The sequence below is a fragment of the Meles meles genome, chromosome 3, assembly GCF_922984935.1.
Source record: "Meles meles chromosome 3, mMelMel3.1 paternal haplotype, whole genome shotgun sequence".
Taxonomy (NCBI): Eukaryota; Metazoa; Chordata; class Mammalia; order Carnivora; family Mustelidae; genus Meles; species Meles meles.
In genome coordinates, this window is record NC_060068.1 from 48,045,882 (window position 1) to 48,072,507 (window position 26,626).

Genomic DNA, 26,626 nt, shown 5'->3' on the forward strand with positions numbered 1-26,626 from the left:
CGGGACGACCTGCGCGGGGGAAGGGTGGTCGCTGTGGTAACCATGCTGCCGGGCGCTGGGCGCTTAGTAATTGTTAAGTGGATGAATGAATGAATGAATTTCTAGAGTACTTTCACACCCACCATCCGACTCCTTGCAGTCACCCAGCGAGGCAGGTACGGTCATTCCCATTTTGCAGGGGAGAAAATCAAGGCTACAGAAGGCGAAGTGGGGGCTCAACATCAGCCAGCCAGAACTCAAGGTCTCGTGCATCGCCGGAGGTGAAAGAGATGAAGTAATGGTCTAGGTCTTTATTTGCAACGTATGGTCGACTGGGGAGTCTAGCGTTCTGTGCTTGGGACAGCAGAGCTCAGACTCCGCTCCTGCCTCAGTCTGGTTGAGAAAGTGGACCGTTAAATACACGGTTACAACCAGTGTGATGAAGATGAGATGACTGGGGCAAATACTAGGTCAGTATTTCCGCATAAGTTGTATGTACAGGAAAGGATTTTGAGTGGTACACAAAGGAACATTTAAAAAATGTGATAATTACGTATTTAATTGTTAAAATGAGTATCCCCCCCTCTTTTTTTGAATATAGGAGGCATGCACATGATACAAATTTTAGAAAAAGTTTTGAGCGCAATCTCTCATGCCAGGACCAGTGGTACCCTGAAACTATATGTCTGTTATATGTACAGTTGCTATTGATATCAACAGGGCAGAATTATGACATTAGCCTAATTAATGGGAACAAGGGCTATTTTGAGAAGAAGGGCTACATGGCCCTGGAGCTTTCCTTAACTAGCAAGAACGTAAATGAAAAATACTTCATCTCTTTCTAGGGATTAGTGCCATCATCAAAGTTTTAAAGGATTCAGAGTGATTCCCACTACGTGAACATTACTTCTTAGTTTGGCCAGGATAGAAGATAGTATTTTTTCCCATTTATTTTTATTGTGTTAAAATGTGCCTAACATAAAACTTAAAGATCTTAACCATTTTTAAGCATATAGTTCAGTGGTATTAAGTACATTCTCATTGGGTGCAACCATTACTGCCGCCCCTCTCCAGAACTCTTTTCATCTCGCAAAACTGAAACTCCATACTGATTAACGCCTCATTCTCTTTTCCCACAGCCATTGGCAACCACCATTCTACTTAAAAAAACAAAACAACAAAAACCAGGGGCGCCTGGGTGGCTCAGTGGGTTGAGCCGTTGCCTTCGGCTCAGGTCATGATCTCAGGGTCATGGGATCGAGTCCCGCATCAGGCTCTCTGCTCAGCAGGGAGCCTGCTTCCCTCTCTCTCTGCCTGCCTCTCTGTCTACTTGTGATCTCTCTCTGTCAAATAAATAAATAAAATCTTTAAAAAAAAAACACACACACAAAAAAAACCAAAAACCAAAAAATGAAATAACCTAAACAAAACCCAACCTCTTTTTCTTCACACCCAGTTTCACACATACACACCACTATTCTGTTACTATGAGTTCAGTTTTGTTTTGTTTTTTTTAACATATTCCACATATAAGTGAGATCATGCAATATTTGTCTTTTTGTGACAGGCTTATTTCACTTTGCAGAGCGTCTTCCAGAGTCATCCATGTTGTTAGAAATGGCAGGATTTTCTTCTTTTTTAAGGATGAATATATTCCTTTATGTATATTGTACATATACACTATGTATGTAATATATGTTCTTATACAGATGTATTTTATATATATTTCTTTCACATATATACGTATACATGTGTGTGTGTATGCCACATTCTCTTTATTGATGGAGAAGATAGATGGTCCTGAAGAATGACAGAGCATTCTGGCAAACTTATTCTGGTAAGGACCCCAGGGGTGGGCACTTTTTCAGAGTGGTCATTCCTGGAACATATGGGTGCAGTTATTGGCCTCTAATCGACGACTATGGGTCTAGTAGATGCTTTTCCTTCTATACCAAATTTTAGAAAGAGTTTGTATTCCTCCTAGTAAACCTTTACTGTCTTGCTTCAGGGGTATGTCACTCTCTGAACACACTTACTTTGTGGGAAGTTTTGACCAAATCACCATTCCTTGGTCTACCAGGCTACACTACTGTGATACTGATGACATCATTCTGATGGACCTTGAGAAGTAGGAGAGGCCCTAGATGACTTGGTAAGCATGATGTGTGTGCTAGAAGGCAGATAAATCTCACAAACAGTGGTCTGTCTGCAGGGGTGCCTGTGGGGCATAGTCAGTTAAGTGTTTCAACTCTTGGTTTCAACTCAGGCTGTGATCTCAGGGTCATGAGATCAAGCCCTGCATCAGGCTCTGTGCTCAGTGTGGATTCCACTTGGGATGCTCTCTCCCTCTCTTTGCCCCTCCTGCTCATGCTCTCTCTCTCTCTCTCTGTCAAATAAATAAATTTAAAAAAAACAAATATATGCAGCGGTCTCTCCACTATCTACACTATCCAGGGGTCTGGGATATGTTGAGCTCCTCCCCGTAAAATGAAGGACAGGTTGCCATACATTATACTCGCTATCACTAATAAGCAGGCACCATACTTGGTGGGCTTCTTTAGACTTGAATGGTAAAATGTGATGTATTTAATTATTTTTACCTATTACTGCATCACTTGAAAGCTGTCAACTTTATGGGGGACCGTATGAGGAGGGAAGGTTTTCTTATTGGATCAGCTTGCAGAGTAAGTAGTTCTACCTTTGGTCTTTATACTTAGGCATCAGATTTTGGAACAAAGTTATACCCTCCTTTGGCAAATAGTTATTCTCCTTTTGAGATGCTCCTGGCTTGCTCCAGAGGTCTGGTGAAATTGGTTGCCTGACCATCGCATACCAGGTTATCATGTGACTCGAGCTACCATGTTATCCCATCTACCCAGCCATAAAATCGGGGGTGGTCAGCAGCACTCCGTTGTTAAGAGGAGTGATGTATGTGGCTTGGGTCCGAGCAAGCCCTGAAGACACAAGTACAGTAGGCTGCCTGAGCAAGTTGTTGTCTGGTCCCCTCCTCTCTTGTGACATGTCCTTTCATCTGTGTTCTCTCCAATCATCTAGAAGATGGGGAAAAAGATAGAGTGAGGGTTGCATGGGATGTTTTTATGAGCAATACTCAGAAATGACTATCCATCATTTCCACTCACTTTCTGTGGGTGAGATGTTAGCCACATGGCTCCACCTGACTGTAATCCATCCTTCCGCTCCATCCCCTCTCCCCAGGAAACCACTGATCTGCTTTCTGTCTCTATGAATATTTTGCATTTCATGTAGTATGACTGCTTTGCCTGAGTTCTTTCCCTCAGCGTAATTATTTTGTGATTCACGCATGTTGTAGGGTGGACCCATACGCATTCTTTCTTACTGCTGGGTAGTAGTCCGTGGTGTGGAAGTACCATAGTTTGACTATCCATTCAGTGTTGATGAGCCAACATGACAAACATTTCTCATACGTTAAATAAGTTTGTTATGCTGCTCTAAGAACTGGAAGAAAATTTTTTTAAAGATTTTTTTTTTATTTATTTGACAGACAGAGTAGGTAGAGAGGCAGGCAGAGAGAAGGGGGGGGGGAAGCGGGCTCCCTGCTGAGCAGAGAGCCTGATGGGGTACTCAATCACAGTACCCTGAGATCATGACCTGAGCCGAAGGCAGAGACTTTAACCCACTGAGCCACCCAGGCGCCTGAAAATATTTTTAAATCAAGTATACAATATACTGAAATTATATCTTTTGCAACTGTTTATTTATATATATGTTTTTTTCTGTGCTAATTTAAAAATATATGAAGGCAGGGCCAGCTTCATGGATGCCCAGCCTGGGCAGTCACTCAGGGCACCACATTCAGGGCTCTGAGCCTCAAATGTCCTGATTTTGTCTTCTGGAAATTCTTTAAGTTTTATTAACATTTTTATTTTCGTTCCAGTATAGATAACATACAGCGTTATAGTAGTTTTGGTGTACAATACAGTGATTCCACAGTTCTGTCCGTTACTCAGTGCTCATCATGATAAGTGAACTCTTTAATCCCCTTGACATTCTTCATGAGGTTTGAGCAAGAGGCCTACATTTTTCATTTTGGACTGGGTGCTACAATTTATTTAGCTGGTCTTGTGCACGAGAGTGTATACTTTTCCAAACTACTTTTATGGGGGCATACAGTCAAAAGTGTGAAGGCCACTGACTCATCACTCAGGTCTGTTAAGGGCTTGGGTGTGGAACCCAAAATCCAGGGTGGTTTGTCAGTTCTACCCTGTGACTTAGTTGCCCTTCCACCCAATGTGGTGGGTGCAGAACTAACTAGTTGCTTAAGTGTAGAGGAGGGCAGGAGAAATTCTAAGGGCGGTGCAAACTAGATCACCATCTTTGGCATTGTTTCCCATCTGCGTGGGTGATGTTGGGCCTTCTACAGATGTGGGCTTCAGCCAGTCCCAGTGCAGTTACTGAGTCCCACCCAACTCACCACTGTCGTCCTGGCCGACTTCTGGGAAGAAGTGGTTCTACCAGAGGAAAGATGATGAGTCTTAGAGTTGGACCTCAGCCTGATTAAGGACTTTCTTTAAAAAAAAAAATTTTTTTTTTTAATTTTAAAGATTATTTATTTATTTACTTGAGAGAGGGAGAGAGCAAGCACAGGCCAGGGGAGGGAGAGAGGCAGAAGGAGAGGGAGAAGCAGACTCCCTGTTGAGCAGGGAGCCTGATTCACGGTTCCATGCCAGGACCCTGGGATCATGATCTGAGCTGAAGGCAGATGCTTAACTGACTGAGCCACCTAGGTACCCCCTAACTAAAGACTTTCTTTGCACTTTTTGAGGGAGGGTCTCCTCCCGCTAAACCTGAGAATGGGTTTTTCCCTTTGGGCAGGAGGGTCTGGGACTGACTCTCTCCGCTTCCCCTGAGAAGGAGAGGGGGCTTAGAGGAGAAGGAAAAAAGTTGGAGAGGATGAGGGATCGGGTCCAGTGTGAAAGGTCTTGAATCCTGGGTTGAGATTTGGACCATCTGCAAGGGTGGTGGAGCCTTGGCACAGAGGAAGGAATGAAACAGGGAAGTCCAGATGAGGTGTTCTGGGGGGGGGGGAGGGGGGAGTGCGTTGCTGTGGCCTTTTCTAGGCCCTACAGGCCTCACTGTCAGAGTGCCTATAGTAGAGTGTGCATGGTGCAGTTCTAACTGCACTTTCTAGGTAGTAAGTAGGAAATGGCTAGTTGAGTAGGTGGCTTTATTAGAGCAGTTGGTTATTGTTCCTAATCATTAATTGAGTAGGCAAGAACGATTGAACCTATGTTACAGGACCCTGAGAGAAGACTATCAGAGGAAGGTGGGAACACTTTGCAGACAGTATTGGAGAACCTGAATTAGCCTGGGGTGTTTGGGAAACAAATCTCTCAAGGGGAGGAGAGACTTCCTTTTCCTCACCACCCTATCATCCATCTGACCTCCAAGTCTTACTGATTCTGCTTCCAAAATGTCTATTTTGCAAGGAGCAAGGAGGAATCTCTGTTCATGAATTCACCTGTGCAAGAAATGTAATTAAAGTTTTTTAATAACTCAACGTAATTTCTATTTTGAACTCCCATTCTGCTGGAGTGGTAGAAACTTCATCTCAGCTAATTGAGGGTTTTATTCCTTCTGTGGAGTTTGTGTTTAAGGCTCTGGAGCCTCATCTGGTACTTGGGTGTGAGTGTGTACATGACTCTATGTGTTTGTGTGTGTGTGTGTGTGTGTGTGTGTGTGTGTTGGGAGAATCTAGTTCTCGATGTCATCTGTCTACATAGATTTTCGTGGAGATGTCATTGGTCCCACTGGTTGCTGCTGAGACCGGCTGTTCTCACTCGCACGTCTGCCAGAGACCCCAGCTCTCCTCCGGCTGTGTGCCACTCTTACCTGTGAGGATCTTGATCAGCTTAGCTAAGGTCCTTTTTTTGGCTGGATGTGCCTCAGAGACATCTCCATGACGGATGTTGCTGATTCCCAGAACAAGGTTCCTCTCTGTCCTGGGTTTTCTGCCCTGTACCCCAGCCTCTGTGAACTCTCATCACTCCCCTCCGTCTTCCTCTTCTCCACTCCCTTTTGTCCAGACCTTGGAAGCCCTCATTTTGGGGTCTCTGGAGGATCCCCCAATAGTTGGCCCTGTCTTACTGACAAGGGTTCTAAAAGTAGTGGAGAATGATGCAAAGGAGAGGCAGGTGAAGGCCAGGGCATTGCCTTATTGCTGACAAACGTCAGGGCGGAGCAGTCACCCAGTGTGGGCAACTGAACCCCTGAGCTCAGTAGACAGCCCCCTGTCCCCATTCATGGCAGTGCTCAACTGGGTGGCCCTCCCTCTGGAGGCCCTGGTGGGGCTGTGAATGTGGCAGATCCGAAGAGGAAGAAGAGTAGAACTGAGCAGATGATGAGAGGATGCACTGTATTCTTCCCAGGTATACAGATCAGATGAGTATTTCTTTCTCCAAGGTACTGAAGTATCCTGCTGGTAGAGCCTCCTTATCTCCTTTAGCTCATGAAGATTCTCAGAACTTTTCAGCTCGGAGATGTCTCTCCTTGTCCCTAAGGAAACCTTTATGAAACCAAATCTAGCAATACTTAAAAACTTTCAAATAAATCTTAAAAAAAAAATGTAAACAGAATTCTATAACAAATCCCTTGCACAGGCCAGGGGAGGGGGAGCTTCCACAGTTACCAGCTCCTGGCCAATTACAATTCATTTTATAACTTCCCCCTACCCCCAACTCCTGTATTAATTGAAACAAGCCCAATACATTATACCAGAAAGACTTGTTTTCTGTCCTGTCACGTCCCACTCCCCAGGGGCAATGAGCCTAGCTATTTGGAAGGGGCTGGGGGATGGATTACCAGAAAAAGGAAAAACAAAGGGTAACATTATAAAAACATTATCCTGCTAGAGCAGTGAGGCTGTTTCCATTTTCCTTACCACTGTTGGGAGTTCAGGACTCATCATTTGTCTCAGGTGACAACCTCATAATTAGTCTCCTTGCTGCTTCTTTCCCTCTGGATTACTGTACTGGTGTTTCTTCAGTGATGACTCGTATCGGAATCCCATGGAAAATGTTAAAATGCAGATCCCTGGGTCTCTCTCCAGCCTGGCTGAATCACACACTTTGAGTGTGGGTTCCAGGTGTGTTTTATGAGCAGCCTGGATGATTCTGATCCACACCCATGCTGGGAACTGCTGTTCCAAATCAGCCTCCATGCTGTCCCCAGGTTTCAAACACTGAGTCTGACTGTATCTCCCCAGCTGAGAGCAACCCAGGAGTCTTCCCCTCACCCAGGTAAGTTCCAAGACCCCAGGCCTGGTATTTAGGGCCCTTTGTGAGCTGGCCTTTGCCTACAGTAGCCTCTTCCCTCACCCCTGCTTCCCTGGAGCCTTGGGTTTCAACCCCATTTTACAAACTTGAGGTGCTCAGCACTGTATTCTCTCCTTTACTTCTCCCGGGTCTGATAAACTTATACTGATCATTGGAAGGCCAGTCCAAGGATCTCTTCTTTGAAGTCACCCAACTCACTACTGTGCACATTGTAGCAGAAAGTTGTAGGACTCAGACAGACTTAGATTTTGCCATTTACTGGCTATGTGACCTCAGGAAAGCCCTCAATGTCTCTGGGTCTCAATTTTATTATGTAGAGAATGGGGATAAAGGCAGTGTTCCATGGGATTGTGACCTACAAACAGAGACCGTAGCACTGTCGGTAGGCAAAACTTCACCTCCATCCTCTTAAGGTCTCCGGCTGGGCCAGAGAACTAAATTGACGTAGGACAGATTAATAGGAGAAAAGCATGGAGATTTTTGTGTGTGCATGGGAGCCCCCACAGGAAAATGGAGACCCAGAGAAGTGGCCAGGCCTAAGTGTTTATATACTAGGTTGAACAAAGAGAGTCAATTGTGGAAAAATAAATATATGGGGAGACTAAAGAATTATTTTTTAAAATTTTTTAAAAGAGTTTATTTATTTGACAGAAATCACAAGTAGGCAGAGAGGCAGGCAGAAAGAGGGAGGGAAGCAGGCTCCCCGCTGAGCAGAGAGCCCAACGAGGAGCTCGATCCCAGGACCCTGAGATCATGACCTGAGCCAAAGGCAGAGGCTTAACCCACTCAGCCACTCAGGTGCCCCAAGATAAGAATTATTTTAACGCAATCTATTCGTACAGATTTCTCTTGGCCTCCACTCTCTCTTTCTGGTGATTATAACATTTCTCTCCTCCTGGGATAAAGAGACCATCTTTCACATGGGATTTTTATCTCCTGATTTCAGGAAGTAAAGGAAGGTCAAAGTTCCTTTCTTGTACCTGCTATTTTTCAAGTGGCTTTAGCTCAATAATCCTTATGTCATAGAGGCAAATTTGGGGGGTGGGCGTATTCTGCTGTCCTTCAACACAGAGCCTGGCACATACCGTAGGGTGTTTGTAAACAAAAGGGTCCTAACAAGGTCTTGACCAAGAGAGAGTTAAAGGCCAGGGCATCTTGAAATGCTGTGATAACTAATACAGCCTGCCCTGTCAGGAGTCAGCTAATACAGTGATTTATTATGGAAGCAACAATGAGGTCATCATGCCAATGAGGTCATCACCATTCTGTTGGCCAATAATAGCTCCACTGCAACATGCTATGACTCTGAGTTTGCCCCTCCAGCCCCCTGCATACACTGCCCTATAATTTTTTAATAGGTATGTTAGTGTTGTAACTCTATATATAGGGTTTTATTTTAAAAAGATTTTATATATTTATTTGACAGAGCACAAGTAAGCAGAGAGGCAGGCAGAGGGAGAGGGAGAAGCAGGCTCCCTGCTGAACAGAGAGCCCAATGTGGGGCTTGATCCCAGGGCTCCAGGATCATGAGCTGAGCCAAAGGTAGACAACCGACTGAGCACCCAAGCTTTCCATAACTCAGGGTTTTAGTAATTTCCTTTTCCAAAGTGGCATCACATGTTTGTGTGCTTGACTTAGTCTCTTGCTGGTTTCCTATTGAAATAGTCAAACTGAAGTCATAGGAAGAGTTCTCCATCAACTGGACATGAGAAGGGGTCTCATGCACATTCTTGAGAATATATGGTAGTGTACGGACTCATTCTGATTAGGGCAGAGTGTGGATGGGCAGTCTTCAGGTGGCAGCCCACTCTCACACTCCCTAGTCCCACTGTTTTTCTTGGCTTAAAGTGGAGTCAGCAGATGAGAGGACTAGTAGTCTCCAAGGGATGTGAACTCCAGTGGGCTTGGAGCCCACACCCAGCGATCCAGGTCTGCGGCGAGTGGGGATCCTACATTGTTCACATCCGCAATGCCCTTGACATTGGCTTCTTGAAGAGTAGTTAATACAGGGCAGTTTCCATGCAGCCGCACAGTGGGCAGAAGTTTCTGCCCAGGATGGAGGCAATAAGGGATGTGTCTGCAGAGAATTTTAAAAACAACACCACCACCAGTTAAAAGTTGGTCTGTAAAAAGTGGCTCCTCCAGAGTAGTTAATCTGTTTTAGTAAGAAATTACACCAAAGCTTCGTGGCTTAAAATAAAAGGCATTATCTCCCATCATTTCTCTGTGGGTCAGGAATTTGGAGCAGCTCAGCTGGGTGTTCTGGCCCAGGATCTAGCATGAGGTGCAGTCACAGTGTATCACTCAGGGCCACATCATCTGAAGGCTTTGATGGGGCTGGAGGATCTCTCAAGGTGGCTCACTCATCTGGCTCTTGGCAGGGGGCAATTCCTCACCATGTGGGGCTCTCCACAGGGCTGCTGGAGTGTCCTCCTGACTTGGTGGCTGACTTCCCCCAAGTAAGTGATCCAAGAGAGAATAAGGCAGAAGTGTAATGCCTTTATGACACAGCCCTGGAAATCACGTGTTCTCATTTCTGCAGGATCCTGTTGGTTACACAGGTCTTTGCTGTTCAGTGTGATAAGGGACTATGCAGGACCATGAATACCAGTAAGGAAGAATCATTCAGGGTCACCTTGGAGGCTGGCCACTATAGGGCTGCTGTCTCATGTATCCTTGGATTACCAAGATGGAGAAGAGAAGAGGTCTCCCACTCCAAACAAAGTATTAAAGCTGAACTGTTCAGCTTGAGAAGAAGGAAGGGCCAGGAGAAGGAGGCACGTCATTGTAGCAAGTAAGCCTTGAAAGCCTGTGAGCAACAATGAATGAATGAACTTTAGGGGCTAGAGTTCACCCTGACCTCATGCTGTCATAGGATATATCTGTTTCTGGGCAGCAACTTAGTGCATGGCGACCTTGATTTATGGGGCATTATGCTAATCTACTAAGTGGATACTGTCATGCTGACAGGAGCAGCTTAGGTCCTCCCCATAAAAACAAAGTTTCATGTCTTTTAATGTTTCTATTAATTGGCTTGGGGTCCTAGTCACAATCCCAAGAATGTCCTCCTTCGCATTGTAGGTCCACAACTCAGTTGCCCTGGGTGCAGATATTTACAAGATAGGACCCTGGAAAGCTTGAGGAATCTTCAGAAGCTCCCTGATTTCTCTGGTTGCTGTTGCTGCCCGAGCCCCACTGTGTGTCCAGAATCCACCAGGGGTGAGGAAGTCTGTTCTGGTGTGATTGGAGTGTCCTTAGGAAGCTGGGGCTCTGCCACCATCACTCAGACCATTTCCACTTTTATACCATCAGTGGCCATGGGAGGGAGAAAGCAGTGGGAAGTTGCAGGATCTGGTTCACCCTTGTCATCTCCTTGAGGAGAAAAGCATTCTACTCCATTAGACCCTCCAGAGACTCTGATGTTGGACTGGACCACCCTGGTGGCCTTGAATTTGCTGCATTTGTTTTTCTCCATTGCAAAGCCCACCTTCATCTTCTAGCCCAGAGGTGGGACATCCCTTGGGGGGATGAGAGGAAACTAAGCTGGCTACATTCTTTTCTGTAGATAAGTCTTTGCAGATAGTTACAAGGGTGACAACCTCCCTTCAGAAATCTTTTCTTAGAGAGCACCTGGGGTAGAAATGCCCTATGCTTTAGCTTTGTCCTCCGAGTCTGAGGATTTCTGCATCGAAGATGGCTTTTGACAGAGCCTGGGTTGTGGAGGAAGCATGTTCTCATTGCCTCATCTGGCAACTACTGCCCATTTTCTGGGCCTCCCTTATATGGGTGATACCCTTATCTCCCATGGGTGAGTCCTCTGGTTCACCCAGCTCCTCAGATACACCCAGGGCATGTCAGTCCTCAGCTAGACCTCTGCACATCACCAAGAGTGAAAACTGAAATCATCAGTGTGGTCTTATAAGGCCTTACCTCATCCTCTTCGACTTCTGAGCTCCCCCCTTGCTGGCATTGTCCCAGCCACTTGGCCCCTTGCTCTCCGTGCCACCACCCCAGGGCCTTTGCATGTGCTGTTCCTTCTCTAAAGAATGTGGTGGCCGACGAAGGATGGGTAATGGAAGCTTCCACCCAGAATGTAGGCAATGAAGGGTGTGTCTGCAGATAATTTAAAAATAAAACATCAGTTATAAGTCAGTCTGCCTTTTATCATTGCTATGCTGGCAACTCTAAATGATGTCACATAATATAGCCCCCCTAAAAATAACTTTTAATAATCCAAGTTTTAAACAATTGCTGTGGTTATTGATGAGTTTTAATGATACACATACGTGTTTCAAATCAGTATGTTTGTGTTACTTATATTCTTTTTAAAAAAGATTTTATTTATTTATTGGCAGAGAGAGAGAGAGATTAGGCAGAGAGAGAGGGGGAAGCAGGCTCCCAGCTGAGCAGAGAGCCTGATTCAGGACTCAATCCCAGGACCCTGAGATCATGACCTGAGCCGAAGGCAGAGGCTTAACCCGCTGAGCCACTCAGGTGCCCCAGTATTACTTATCTTCTAATAAATATAAACACTGTGTTCTACGTGGAAGTTAATTGAGAGAACTCCCAGTTATACAGTCACAATCACAGCCATCCTTCCCTGCCTGTCCCCCTCCAAGCACAAGCCCATCAGCCTTCTTTGCAAGAGAAATACTATAATATTTTGAAATTGTTAAGAGCTACATTCAAGAGTGGTCTGTGTTTTCAGTCCCTGTGGTAGCATATATTCTTGGTTTTTAATTTAATTAATTTTTATTTTTTATTTTTAAAAGATTTTATTTAATTATTTGACAGAGAGAGATACAGCGAGAGAGGGAACAGAAGCAGGAGGGGTGGGAGAGGGAGAAGCAGGCTTCCTGCCGAGTAGGGAGCCTGATGCGGGGCTCAACCTCAGAACCCTGGGATCAGGACCTGAGCTGAAGACAGACGATTGACAACTGAGCCACCCAGGCGCCCCTACAGAACATTCCAAAGTAACAATGATAGCCTAATGATTTTTAAAGACCAACTGAATGAGAGTTATTTCATTTCTGTCATTCTATATGTGATCACATTTATTTATTATTTTTTAATTTTTTATTTAAATTCAATTAAGTAACATACAATGTATTGTTAGTTTCAGAGGTAGAGGTCAGTGATCCAGCAGTCTTGTATAACACCCAGTGCTCGTTACATCACATGCCCTCCTTAATGTCCATCACCCAGTTACCCTATCCACCCACCTCTTCCCCTCCAGCAACCTTCAGTTTGTTTCCTATGATTAAAAGTCCCTTATGGGGGGGCGCCTGGGTGGCTCAGTGGTTTAAGCCGCTGCCTTCGGCTCAGGTCATGATCTCAGGGTCCTGGGATCGAGTCCCGCGTCGGGCTCTCTGCACTGAAGGGAGCCTGCTTCCCTCTCACTCTCTCTGCCTGCCTCTCTGCCTACTTGTGATCTTACTCTGTCAAAATTAATAAATAAAATCTTAAAAAAAAAAAAAGTCCCTTATGGTTTGGCTCCCTCTCTGGTTTCATCTTGTTTATTTTTTCTCCCCTTTCCCCTATGATGCTCTGTTTTGTTTCTTAAATTCCACATACAGGTGAGATCATATGGTGTACAAATCATTGACTTTCTTTACTTAGTGTAATGCCTTCTAGGTCCATCCATATTGTCACAAATAGCAGTATTTCTTTCTTTTTATGGCTGAATAATATTCCATTGTATGAATATACCACATCTTCTTTTTTTATTCATCCATTGATAGACACTTAGGTTGTTTCCATGTCTCAACTATTGTAAATAATGCTGGAGTGGGGCGCCAGGGCAGCTCAGTGGGTTAAGCCTCTGCCTTCAGCTCACATTTTTTTTCAGATAAATGTCCAGTAGTAGAATTGCGGGATCACATGGTAGTTCTAGTTTTAATTTTTTGAGGAATATCCATGCTGTTTTCCATTTTGGCTGCACTAACTTGCCTTCCCACCAACACTGTGCAAGGGGTTCCCTTTTCTCCACATTCTCACCAACACCTGTACTTTCTTTCTTTTTTTTAATTAAGATTTTACGTATTTGTTTGACAGAGAGAGACACAGCAAGAGAGGGACTACAAGCAGGGGGAGTGGGAGAGGAAGAAGCAGGCTTCCCGCTGAGCAGGGAGCCCAGTGCAGGGCTTGATCCTGAGCTGAAGGCAGATGCTCAATGACTGAGCCACACAGGCCCCTGCACCTGTTATTTCTTGAAGATGAAAATTCTATAGGGAAAGATAGGGGAAAACCAGATAAATCTGTTTTCTAGCTGGCCCTATGGTCCTCTGGACATGCTTTGTCTTAGGTCATTTAAAGATTTTTTTTTAAAGATTTTATTTATTTGGCAGAGAGAAATCACAAGAGAGGCAGGCAGAGAGAGAGGAAGGGAAGCAGGCTCTCCGCTGAGCAGGGAGCCTGATGCGGGACTCGATCCCAGGACCCTGAGATCATGACCTGAGCCGAAGGCAGCGGCCTAACCCACTGAGCCACCCAGGCGCCCCAGGTCATTTAAAGATTTTATTTATTTGTCAGAGAGAGAGTACAAGCAAGGGAGTTGCAGGCAGGGGGAGAAAGGAGCTTACTGTGGGACCCTGGGATCATGACCCAAGCCTGGGTGGCGTCCTTTAGGTCATCATTTAAAAACCTTGCAAGGATTTCTTCTTTGATCCTTGTCCTTATGTCACTGAGAACTATTTTGTTCAGTTTAGTCTGCCTGGATTTAGAAGATTGCATCTGGCCTTGGTAGGTAATGACTGATAGGTCTTTGGCCAAGTTCCAGAAAAATAGAGTTACACATGCAACATCCTTTTGGACCATTCAGTATATGTGCTGCCGAAGCGAGCACTGGACCATTCAGTTCCATAGCTTCTTTCTCATTTGAAACTATGCCTATTCCAGGTCAAACACTTCCTTCCTGTGTATTTTCTCACTCTAAATGATGAGTACCCTTATGATGAACCCTAATGAGTACCCTAAATGATGAACTTGTACCCTTAGTTTTCTAAGTGGTATGATTTCACCAGTGACAGTTGGAATTGCAAGGGCCACTTGGAGAGATTTAGACATTGAAAATATTGTTCATGTAGGACAAAAGATTTAGAACAAAGATTGTTCATATCTTAGGATAAAAAGCAAAAAAACCTTCATGAAAAGATCCTCTTGTGTATCAAAGAGATAGTTTTATTTAATGTAGGAAGCACATCACTCCATCTCCATACCTCGGAGATTAATGAGGGCTCGCTTTCTAGCGGTATGGCTTGAGAAAATAGTCAAGCCCCAAGTTACTGTCTAAACCAGCAGTAATGTGGTTCCTTTTGTTTTTCTTTCTTTTTAAAAAGATTTTTTTTTATTTATTTTGAGAGGAAGAGAGAGAGAGAGAGAGAGAGTGTGTGTGTGTGTGTGCGGGGGCAGAGAGGAAGGGAATGAAATTCAAGGAGATTCCACACCAAGCATTGGAACCCGACATAGGGCTCCATCCCACAGTCCCGAGACAACGACCCTGACTCACAACCCTGGGACCATTGCCTGAGCTGAAACCAAGAGTCAGACACTTAAATGACTGAACCACTCAGATGCCCCAAGTTTCTTTTGTTTCTCTACATCTAAACTTTCTTCTCTCCCCTTGCAGAGGAAATGTAAGTAGGCTTTTAAAATGACAATTTCATGTTGGTCTAAAGCCTAGTGCTTCTCACTCTTTTTGTTTCTTTATCCTCGATTCTCTCTTTTGGGAAATTCTAAAGATTAGCTATTAAAAAAACCCAAACCCCCAGAACATTCTAAGTTATGTGCACACTAGAAATATCTAACCCCCCAAAACAGTAAAAAATACCTAAAACAAAGAAAGAAAAAATTATCAATTGTAGTTTTTGATGTGTGTGTAGACACTCAAAAATTTATATTCAGAATAACCTTTGTTGCAAGATAAGAAAAAGCTTTAATTCCAAGCTAAAATAGCTTTTTGGCACAACCGGGTCTTTAAAAAGTAGTTTATCATATAAAAATAATGTTATCACAATATTTTGTTTGTATAAGACCAAGGTTTTATACATGAATTTCTCATGTATATTTCTCATGAATTAAACTTTCTAAATTTCCTGAATGATTTTATGAGTTAAGTAAGTTACCACTGTTTCCATAGCTTGTTTTAAATGAAAGATGATATGTATACAATTTTAACTAAATAATATATAATAATGGACTTTTTTATTGTGATAAGTATATATATATATATATATGTATGTATGTAACATAAAATTTACCATTTTGGCCATTTTTTTAAAAGATGTTATTTATTTATTTTAGAGAGAGAGAAAGAGAGAGGAGAGGGGCAGAGGGAGAGAGAAAATCCCAAGTAGACTCTATACTGAACTCAGAACCCAAAGTGGGGCTCAATCCTATTACCCCGAGACCACGACCTGAGCTGAAATCAAGAGTCAGATGCTTAACCGACTGAGACACCCAGCTGCCCCAATGTTTTTCTTTAAAAAAAAAAAACAAAACCTTATTTTTAGAGAGTAGGGTCATAGCAAATTGAGTGTAAAATGCACTAGAGAGTAGGGTCATAGCAAATTGAGTGTAAAATGCACAGAGTTACTATAAAACTTTCACCCCCACACATGCATAGTCTCACCCACTTTCAACATCCTACACCAACGTGGTACATTTGTTATACTGAATAAGCCTACACTGACACATCATTATTGCCCAAAGTCTATAGTTTACATTAGGGTTCACTCTTGGTATTGTACTTTCTCTGGATTTTGATAAATGTAGAATGATATGTATCCATCATTATAGTATTACACAGAACGGTTTCACTCCCCTAAGTATCCTCCATGCTTTGCCTATTCATCCCTTCATCCCTCCCAATACCTGACAACCACTGATCTTTTTACTGTCTCCATAATTTTGCCATTTCCAGAGCTTCATATAATTGGAATGATACAATATGTAGCTTTTTCAGATTGGCTTCTTTCACTTAGCAATATGCGTTTAAGGTTCTTCCATGTCTTTCTATGGTTTTGAGCTCATTTCTTTTAAGCACTGAGTTACATTCCATAGTCTGGATATACCCATTTATTGACCCATTTATCTAGTAAAGGACATCTTGGTTGCTTCCAAGTATTGTAATTTTGAATCAAGCTGCTATAAACATCAGTGTGCCTATTTTTGTGTGGATGTAAGTTGTTTTTTTTTTAAGATTTTATGTATTTATTTGTCAGAGAGACACAGAGAAAGAGAGCTCACGTGCACAAGCAAAGGGAGCAGCAGGCAGAGGGAGAAGCAGGGTCCCCACTGAGCATGGAGCCTGACATGGAACTTGATCCCAGGACCCTGGGATCATGACCTGAGCTGAACCAGGCAGGTGTCCCTGGACACTAGTTTTCTACTTGTTTGGGTAAATACCAAAGAGCATGATTGCTGGATCATATGGTAAGAGTATGTTTAGTTCTGTAAGAAACTGACAAGCAGTCTTCCAAAGTAGCTGTACCATTTTGCGTTTCACCAGCAATGAATGAGAACTCCTTTTGCTCCACATCTTCACAAACATTTGGTGTTTTCATGTTCTTGATTTTGGCCATTGATAGTTGTGTGGTGGTATCTCATTGTCATTTTAATTTGCATTTCTTTGATGACTTGATGTGGAACATCTCTCTATATGTGTATTTACCATTTGCATATCTTTGATGAGTTGTCTGTTCATGTCTTTCACCCCCATTTTTTAATTGGAGTGTTAGCTTTTTTTTTTTAATAGTTCTTTTTTAAAAAAGATTATTCATCAGAGAGAGAGAGAGAACAAGCAGGGAGAATGGCAGGCAGAGGGAGAAGCAGACTCCCACTGAGCAAGGAGCCGGATGTGGGACTTGATCTCAGTACCCTGGGATCATGACCTGAGCAGAAGGCAGGAGCTTAACCAACTGAGCCACCCAGGTGTTCCCTGGATTGTTAGTTTTCTTATTGCTGAGTTTTAAGAGTTCTTTGTATATTTTGGATAACAGTTCTTTATCACTATGTCTTTTACAAATATTTTCTCCCAGTCTGTGCCCTGTCTTTCCATTGTCTTGACAGTGTTTTTTGCAAAGCAGAAATTTTAAATTTTAATGAAAATTAAATTATTATCAATGATTTATTTCAAAGATCATAACTCTGGTATTATCTTTAATAAGTCATTGCCATATCCAAGGTCATCTAGATTTTCTCCTGTTATCTTCACAAAGTTTTTATAGCTTTGCATTTTACGTTAGGTCTGTGATCCATTTTGAGTTAATTTTTGTGAAGGGTGTAAGGCCTGGGTTAGAGTCTTTTTTTTTTTTTGGCTTATGGATGTCCAGTTCTTCCAGCACCCTTTGTTGAAAAAAGTATCTTTCCTCCATTGTATTATCTTTGCTCCTTTGTGAAAGAGCAGTTGATGATATTTATGTGGGTCTATTTCTGGGCTCTCTATTCTGTTCTATTGATGTATTTGTCTATTCCTTCAGCAATACCTCCCTGGATGACTGTAGCTTTATAGGAAAGTTGGGTGGTGTCAATCTTCCAAACTTGTTCTTTTCCTTCATATTGTGTTGGCTATTCTGGCCAGCCCTTTTACCCTTCCGTAGAAACTTTAGAATGAGTTTGTTGATAGCCACCAAATAATTTGCTGAGATTTTGATTGGGATTGCATTGAATCGATAGATCAATTTGGGATGAACAGACATCTTGACAATTTTGAGTCTTCTTACCCAAGAACATGGAATATCTATCCATTTAAGTTCTTTGATTTTTTCATTAAAGTTGTGTAGATATCTTTTTTTTTTTTAAGATTTCATTTATTTGACAGGGAGTTAGAGCACAAGCAGGCAGAATAGCAGGCAAAGGGAGAGGGAGAAGCAGTCTCCCCTCTGAGCAGGGAGCCCAATGTGGGCTCGATCCCAGGACCCTGGGACCATGACCTGAGCTGAAGGCAGCCGCTTAACCAACTAAGCCACCCAGGTGCCCCTGTAGATATCTTTATATAAATCTTGTATATATTGGGGTACCTGGCTGGCTCAGTCGATAGAGCATGCAACTCTTGATCTTGGGGTTGTAAGTTTGAGCTACATGTTGGGTGTAAAGATTACTTAAAAATAAAATCTTGAAAAAATCCTGTATATATTTTGTTAGTTTTATACCTAAGTATTTCATTTTGGGGGGTGTTAATGTAAATTATGTTATATTTTTAATTTCAAATTCCACTTTTCACTGCTGGTATATAGGAAAATGATTGACTTTTGTATATCCACCTTTTATCCTACAGACTTGTCACAATCATTCATTAGTTCCAAGTGTTATTCTTTTGGATTTTCTACATAGTCTCTATCAAAGTTCATTTGATTGAACAAAGTTTTATTTCTTCCTTTTCAGTCTGTATATTTTAATTTCCTTTTCTTGGGGCACCTGGGTGGCTCAGCTAAGTGTCTGCCTTTGGCCCTGGTCATGATCTCAGAGTCCTGGGACTGAGTTCCATATCAGGCTCCTTGCTTGGCAGGGAGCCTGCTTCAACCTCTCCTGCTCTCCCTGCTTGTATTCCCTCTCTTGCTGTCTTTCTCTGTCAAATAAATAAATAAAATCCTTTAAAAAAAAAAAAGAAAAGAAAAAAATTCCTTTTTTTATTGCATTAGTGAGAATTTCAGTACAATGTTGAAAAGTAGTGGTGGGAGGGGACATCTTTGCCTTGTTTCTGATTTTAGCAGGAAAGCTTTGAGTTTCTCACCATTAAGAATGATGTTAACTGTAGGTTTTTTGGTAAAACTTTATCAAGCTGAGAAGGTTTCCCTCTATATATTTTTCTTATTATGAATGGATGTTAGATTTTGTCAAATCCTTTTCTGCACCTATTAAAATGATCATGTAATTTTTCTTCTTTAGCCTGGTGATGCATACACAAGTGGAGATGTTGTGGTGGAATTGATAAGGTTCTAAATTGGAATTGATAAAGTTCTAAAGTTTCTTGCTGCCATTTCACTGGGGAATATAAATGTAACAACCAGAGACTTAAGCCTTAATTCCTTTTGCGTCTCCAGTCTCTCCATCAACAATGACAGGCACCTATATTTGAAAGTTAAGAACCCTGTCTGTTTTGTATACTTGTTTGTACTAGAATAGCCCTTTATGAAAGAAGCTGAGCAATTACAACCTGCTAGGTGCCTATTTTTGAATCATAACTTTTGGGCAAAATAGTATGCAAGGAATATCGCATATGTGTATATAAAAATTCAAACTTTATTGTGAAGCATATCATGCATAGAGAAGAGTATATAAAATGAATATTTGCAGCTGGAAGAGAAATAATGTGGATAGCTGCATACCCATCACTCAGGTTGGGAAATAAGCTGGTCCCAGAGCCTTAAGTAAGGTTCTTGGGGATATATCATGTTCCCCACGTCCTCCCAGATAACGACTAGCCTCACTTATTAATTAGTATTAGTCTTCTTTGCTTTTCTTTGTAGTCTTACTATAAATAACGTACTCCTAAATAACACACTGTATAGTTTTGAAAACCGCAGAAACAAACTTAAACCCATCTGTGCAAGGAAAAGGCAGTATGGTCACTGTCAGATGAAGTTCCAGAAGATAAACTGAGCAGAGGTTCAGGGGCATAGCCTTGGCTTTGCTGTCCTTGAGTTTTCAAGGGCCCCTCCAAGGAAGTCACTGGGCAAGATCATGAGTGAGGCCTGGATGGTCTCACCATAGTCGGAATATCCCCCAGGGCTAACAGAGTTCACAGGTGCTGCACATCTGGCAGCAATAGGATGGGTAGAGAGGTATTTCTATGCAGTGGGCTAAGCATCCCCAGCTGATGCAGAACAGCAGGGCATGGAGAGGAGAGCAGGAAATTTTTCTATATAAACAAAGTACAGATGAAAATTAGGATCAGGCTCAGTTTGGCATGTGTCTTCTGGTTACGAGATGATGCAGTGAAGGTGGGCACCCAGGGATTCTCCTTCAGCATTCTCCTGGGGTTTCTTTCCTTCACTGCCCTCCGTGTTGGATCTTTTGGTTCCATTGACCTGTTTGTTCCTCTTTCTTGCTTATATTGTGCTTTGGTGAGGAACATCTCTCAGTAACCTTTCAAGAAAAGGGATTTGGGAGGTCATTTTTTAGACCTTGCGTACCTGAACACATCTGTATTCAACCTTCCCACTCGATGGATACTTTATCTTGGATATGGACTTCTAGGATGGAAATTATTTTCTTTCAATATTTTGAAATGATTACTCTCTTTTCTTCTTATCTCCGTTGTGATTGTTGATAAATTTAAAGCCATTCTGACTCTTGATCTTTTTGTGTGTGTGACTTGCTTTTTCCACTCTCTCTTCGGGTTTTAGAGTTTTCCATTTGTCCCCAGTGTTCTGAAACCTCATAGTAACTTTCTCTGTTGTGTACCTGTAGATTTTTGAAGGGCTCTTCCAAACCTCCAACCTTCCAAGATCTTCAGTTCTGGCAACATTCCTTCAATTACTATTATTTGATGTGATTCTTGATTATTTCCTCCCTTCCATTTTCTCATTTGGATGTTTGAGGAGAGTTGCTCTAACTTTTCTCATCTTTTTCCTGCTTTTTTTTCCCTATCCCTTTTCCTTTGCTCTACTTTCTGGGAGATTTTCTCAAATTATCTTGCAACTTTTACATGGCATTTTTCTTCTTAAAAATTTTTTATTTAAATTCAATTTAGTTAACATATATGTATTACATCTTTCCATTTATGCTTTCAGGTTTTATTTACTTATTTATTAACGATTTATTTATTTGAGGGGGAAGGGGCAGAGGGAGAGGGAGAGAATTTCCAACAGATTCCCCAGTGAGCACAAAGCCAAATGTAGGGCTCAATCCCAGGACCCTGAGATCATGATCTTGTTGGGGTCCATTATCAAAGGAACGAGAGTGAGACAAAGTGAAAGTTATGCAAAGCCTTATTCTATGCCAAGCATTAGAAGTTAGACTGACTGTCCAGGGCAACGAGACTGAGACAAAGTGAAAGTTACGTGAAGCTTTATTCTATGCCAAGCATTAGAAGTCAGACTGACTGGCCAGGGCCGCCTCCGAAGAGAGCGACCCTGTCCCGATCTCACAGGCTGGTTTTATAGGGCATAACCGCAGACCCAAGGTACGTGGCTTCTATTGTTAAGGCATTTACTCCTGGAATCGATACCTGGAACCATACCAGGAACTACTGGGGCGTTTATTCCTGGAATGAAGTCTGTGGATATAAACGACAATAGGGCTACCTAGGCAATATGGAGTTGCTCTGGCTAAGCAGGCCCTAATAGTTAAACAGCTTTTAACATTAAATTGGCCCTAACAATCTGAGCCAAAACCAAGAGTCAGACACTTAATGGACTGAGCCACCCAAGCGCCCCTATGCTTTCAGGTTTTAAATTCCCTCAGGAAAACTGGGTAGCTCAGTTGGTTAAGCATCTGTGTTTGGCTCAGGTCATGATCCCAGGATCCTGGGATTGAGCCCCACATTGGACTCCCTGGTCAGTGGGGAGCCTTCTCCCTCTCCCTTTTCACCCCCTCTGTTTGTGCTTGCTCTCTCTCTCTCTCTCTGTGTCAAATAAATAAAATAAAAATTCCCAACAGTGTTTCCCTCCCTCTTGGCCCTTCCTTCTATCCTTCTTCCCTTTCTTTGTTTCTTTCTTTTTAGAAATAATACATAACATATATATATATATATCTTTAAGATATATATTATTAATATATTTATATATCTTAAATATATATTTAAATATCAATGATAGCTTTAAAAATCTTACTTAATTTTAAAGTTTACATACAGTAGTATTCACTCATTGGATATACAATTTGAAGAGGTTTTTTTTTTTTTTAAAGATTTTATTTATTTATTTGACAGAGAGATCACAAGTAGGCAGAGAGGCAGGCAGAGAGACAGAGAGAGAGGGAAGCAGGCTCCCTGCTGAGCAGAGAGCCCCATGCGGGACTCGATCCCAGGACCCTGAGATCATGACCTGAGCCGAAGGCAGCGGCTTAACCCACTGAGCCACCCAGGTGCCCCACAATTTGAAGAGTTTTAACACATGCATAAAATGTTCTTTCCCTGCATAGTGTCTATTTCCTCCAGGTTAGTTTTTTTCTCTTTTGTTTAAATGTGTTAGACATTTTTCTCAGATGTCTAGCAATTCCTGATTCCCTTTTGTGATTAAAACTGGGGACTAAGAAAACATAGTGGGAGCGTCACAGTGGGTGATGATGTGGGCCATTTGTTGGGGGTGGGAGTCTCCAGGAAGGAGCCCTCCTATCTTCTGCCTAGAGGGAGGGGTGTGGCAGCTCCGGTTGGGGGGGGGGGGCAGGGGAGGGTTGGGGAAGGAGGGGGCATCTTGGCGTCAGCATTTTGAATCCCACCAGTGACTTAACTGCCTGTTTTTGGTGTGCCACCTTTTTTTATTCCCCTAAGTGTATGTCTGTTACCTGTTAGCTTAGCTTAGATTAGTATCTGTTTACTCTTATTAGTATCTGTTTACATCTGCTGGGAAAGATGAGAAAGTCAGCATACTTGTGCTCGCTTCTGAAGCCAGTTTCTTTAATTATTTCTAAGTTTATGTTCTGGAGCCACAAATGTAGCAGTTATCTTCGCCTCCATTGCACACTTAAACGCATTCACTGCAACACCACTGACTTTGTTGCTGGTGTAATCGCTAGTTTTTCTGCTCATCTTTGGCTGAAAATCATCTTCTAGGACCATGCTTCTCCAGCTTTTATGTTCGTAAGATTCACCTGGGGATCATGTCAAACTGCTGATTCTGGCTCAGCAGGTCTGGGATGGGGCTCAAAAGTCTGCAAGTCTGGGGCGCCTGGGTGGCTCAGTGGGTTAAGCCTCTGCCTTCGGCTCAGGTCATGATCTCAGGGTCCTGGGATCGAGCCCCGCATTGGTCTCTCTGCGCAACGGGGAGCCTGCTTCCTCCTCTCTCTGCCTGCCTCTCTGCCTACTTGTGATCTCTGTCTGTCAAATAAATAAATAAAATCTTTAAAAAAAAAAGGGTCTGTGAGTCTGACTGGCATCTCGCAGGCAAGGCTGATGCTGATGCCACTGATGACAATGCAAGTAGTGAGATGCTAGCAGTTTCTTCACGAGTTTTTTGAAACTTTGAAAACATTTCTCTGTTGCCTTGATACTGGTGGGAAATTTGGGCATGACGTTGGGTCATTTTTTTTTCCCTCCACGACTCTGCAGACATTGCTGCCCTATCTGCTGATATTGAAAGTCGCTTGGAGTTTCTGAAGGCAGCCTCACCTACCGCTTGCAGGTGGCTTGAGTTTTGTATGCTTTTTGGCTTGGATGCCACGAGAATCTTGCTTTATCTTTGAAATTCGGTGTCTTTGCAGGCAATGTCTCAGCACTGACTGATGTGTGAGAGCTGCTTTCTGGGATGTGGTATAGTGTGCCCTTCTGAATGTGGACTCAAATTCTCTTCTGTTTGGTAAGGGTTACCTGATTTTTCTGTTGTTTTCATCTGAGTCATTTTTTAAAAACTAAGACAAAATTCACGTCCTATTATTAGTATATTTATCCTTTTAAAATACACAATTCAGTGGTTTTTAGTACATTTGCAAGATTGTGCAACCATTCCTATTATCTACTTCCGGAACATTTTCATTGCCCCGAAAGGCAACCCCATACCGATTAGGGGACATTCTCCATTGCTTTCCTCTTCCAATCAAGGACAGTTTACTAGCCTGCTTCCGCCTCTATGGATTTGTCTATTCTGGACAGCTCACAGAATTGGGATCATACAACATGTGACATTTGTGTCTCTCTCCTTTCACCTAGCCATACTGTTTTCAAGGTTCACCCATGTCCCAGCATGTCCCAGAATTTCATTCCTTCCTATGGCTGAATAATATTCTTTCGTATGGAGAGACCACATTTTGTTTTTCTATTCATTAGCTGATGGACACTGAGTTGCTTCTACTACCCGCTATTTTATTTTATTTTATTTTTTTAAAAAAGGGAATGCAGGCTCCCCGCTGAGCAGAGAGCCCGATGCGGGGCTCGACTACCTGCTATTTTAAAATCATTTTTGAGCATCTCTCTTCTTCCCTTTGCTCCTCTTCTTCAGAATCCCAACTATGTGTCTAGTAGATCCCTTTTTGTCACATCTTTTTTTCTTATTCGATCTTTTTCAGTTCATCTTTCTTAATTTTCTCAGTCTTCTCCTTTCCGTCCCTGTTTGTTATCTGCAGTGCCTCCCCAATCTCTTCCTGTAGCCTTTATTTCAATGACAGTCAAATTCTCCTCTTTCTCTTTTTCCTGAGCCCTGCTAGAAAAATTTGTTTCCATTGGTTTTGCTCTCCTATCATTTCTTCACCCTGCACTGATATTTCGGCTTTGGGATCTTGCATAATGGAAGTGATACACTTAGTATACTCTGTGAGTTCTTGGGGGGAAATCTTTGTTCATGATACTTATCTTTACCGTAAAATCTTTTTGAGAGATGTTCTTCACTTGCTGCTTTATTTATCCTCGATCTTCCTCCCGGCCCCCTCTCTCCGCTACAGATTCTTTGCCTATTCATTTTGTGGTCCAGTTCTTCTCGGATTAGCTATTTTTATGGTGTTGGGGAGAAGTCAGGGTATTTGCACTATCTCATGGGGACTCCTAATTAGAAGGTGCTTGTGCCTAAGGCTGCTAACCTCTCCTTTGCTGAGCTGATCAAGAGCAGAAAGATCCCTTTCTGCTCCCTCCCCGTGTTGGCCAAGGTAGTGGTTTGCCAGGTGCCCTATGCAGCCTCTTACCTCTCTGAGCACTGTGTCTCCTTCCACTCTACTGTACCAAATGTGCTTGTTTTGTTGACCCCAGACCAGCCCTGCCTTGATGGTCTGCCTGGATGGCCTGGTGTTCTCTGCCCTTGGCAGTCTTTCTCACTGACTTTACAGTTCGGAGTTAGAAGTTTTCCTTCATTTTGTCAAAGACTGGGAGTTGCTGTTTTTCGCTTTTGTTTTTTTTTTTTAATTTGTTTATTTACAGCATAACAGTGTTCATTGTTTTGGCATCACACCCGGTGCTCCATGCAGTACGTGCCCTCCCTATTACCCACCACCTGGTTCCTCAACCTCCCACCCCCTCTCCCCTTCAAAACCCTCTGGTTGTTTTTCAGAGTCCATAGTCTCTCATGGTTCATCTCCCCTTCCAGTTTCCCTCAACTCCCTCTCCTCTCCATCTCCCCATGTCCTCCATGTTATTTGTTATGCTCCACAAATAAGTGAGACCATATGATACTTGACTCTCTCTGCTTGACTTATTTCGCTCAGCATAATCTCTTCCAGTCCCGTCCATGTTGCTACAAAAGTTGGGTATTCATCCTTTCTGATGGAGGCATAATACTCCATCGTGTATATGGACCACATCTTCCTTATCCATTCGTCCGTTGAAGGGCATCTTGGTTCTGTCCACAGTTTGGCAACCGTAGCCATGCTGCAATAAACATTGGGGTACAGATGGCCCTTCTTTTCACTACATCTGTATCTTTGGGGTAAATACCCAGCAGTGCAATTGCAGGGTCATAGGGAAGCTCTATTCTTAATTTCTTTAGGAATCTCCACACTGTTCTCCAAAGTGGCTGCACTAACTTGCATTCCCACCAACAGTGTAAGAGGGTTCCCCTTTCTCCACATCCTCTCCAACACATGTTGTTTCCTGTCTTGCTAATTTTGGCCATTCTAACTGGTGTCAGGTGGTATCTCAATGTTGTTTTAATTTGAATCTCCCTGATGGCTAGTGATGATGAACATTTTTTCATGTGTCTGATAGCCATTTGTATGTCTTCATTGGAGAAGTGTCTGTTCATATCTTCTGCCCATTTTTTGATATGATTATCTGTTTTGTGTGTGTTGAGTTTGAGAAGTTCTTTATAGATCCTGGATATCAACCTTTTGTCTGTACTGTCGAGATTGAAGCAGTGATCAAAAACCTCCCAAAAAACAAGAGCCCAGGACCTGACGGATTCCCTGGGGAATTCTACCAAACTTTGAAAGAACAAATAACACCAATTCTCCTGAAGCTGTTCCAAAAAATTGAAGCAGAAGGAAAACTTCCAGACTCTTTTTATGAAGCCAGCATTACCCTGATCCCCAAACCAGGCAAAGACCCTACCAAAAAGGAGAATTTCAGACCAATATCACTGATGAATATGGATGCAAAGATTCTCAACAAGATCCTAGCAAACAGGATCCAGCAGCACATTAAAAAGATTATCCACCATGACCAGGTGGGATTCATCCCTGGGTTGCAAGGTTGGTTCAACATTCGCAAATCAATCAGTGTGATAGAACACATCAATAAGAGAAGAGAGAAGAAC

At 42.7% G+C, this 26,626-nt stretch overlaps 1 long non-coding RNA gene across 1 annotated transcript; it reads left to right on the forward strand.

The window, feature by feature from the left end:
* Window positions 1-26: 26 nt before the first annotated feature.
* LOC123938027 lies at window positions 27-26,219 on the forward strand. The gene is made up of 3 exons (XR_006817655.1): window positions 27-155; window positions 23,655-23,749; window positions 26,165-26,219. It is a non-coding gene; the product is annotated as an uncharacterized LOC123938027 (long non-coding RNA).
* The last annotated feature ends 407 nt before the right edge of the window (window positions 26,220-26,626 follow it).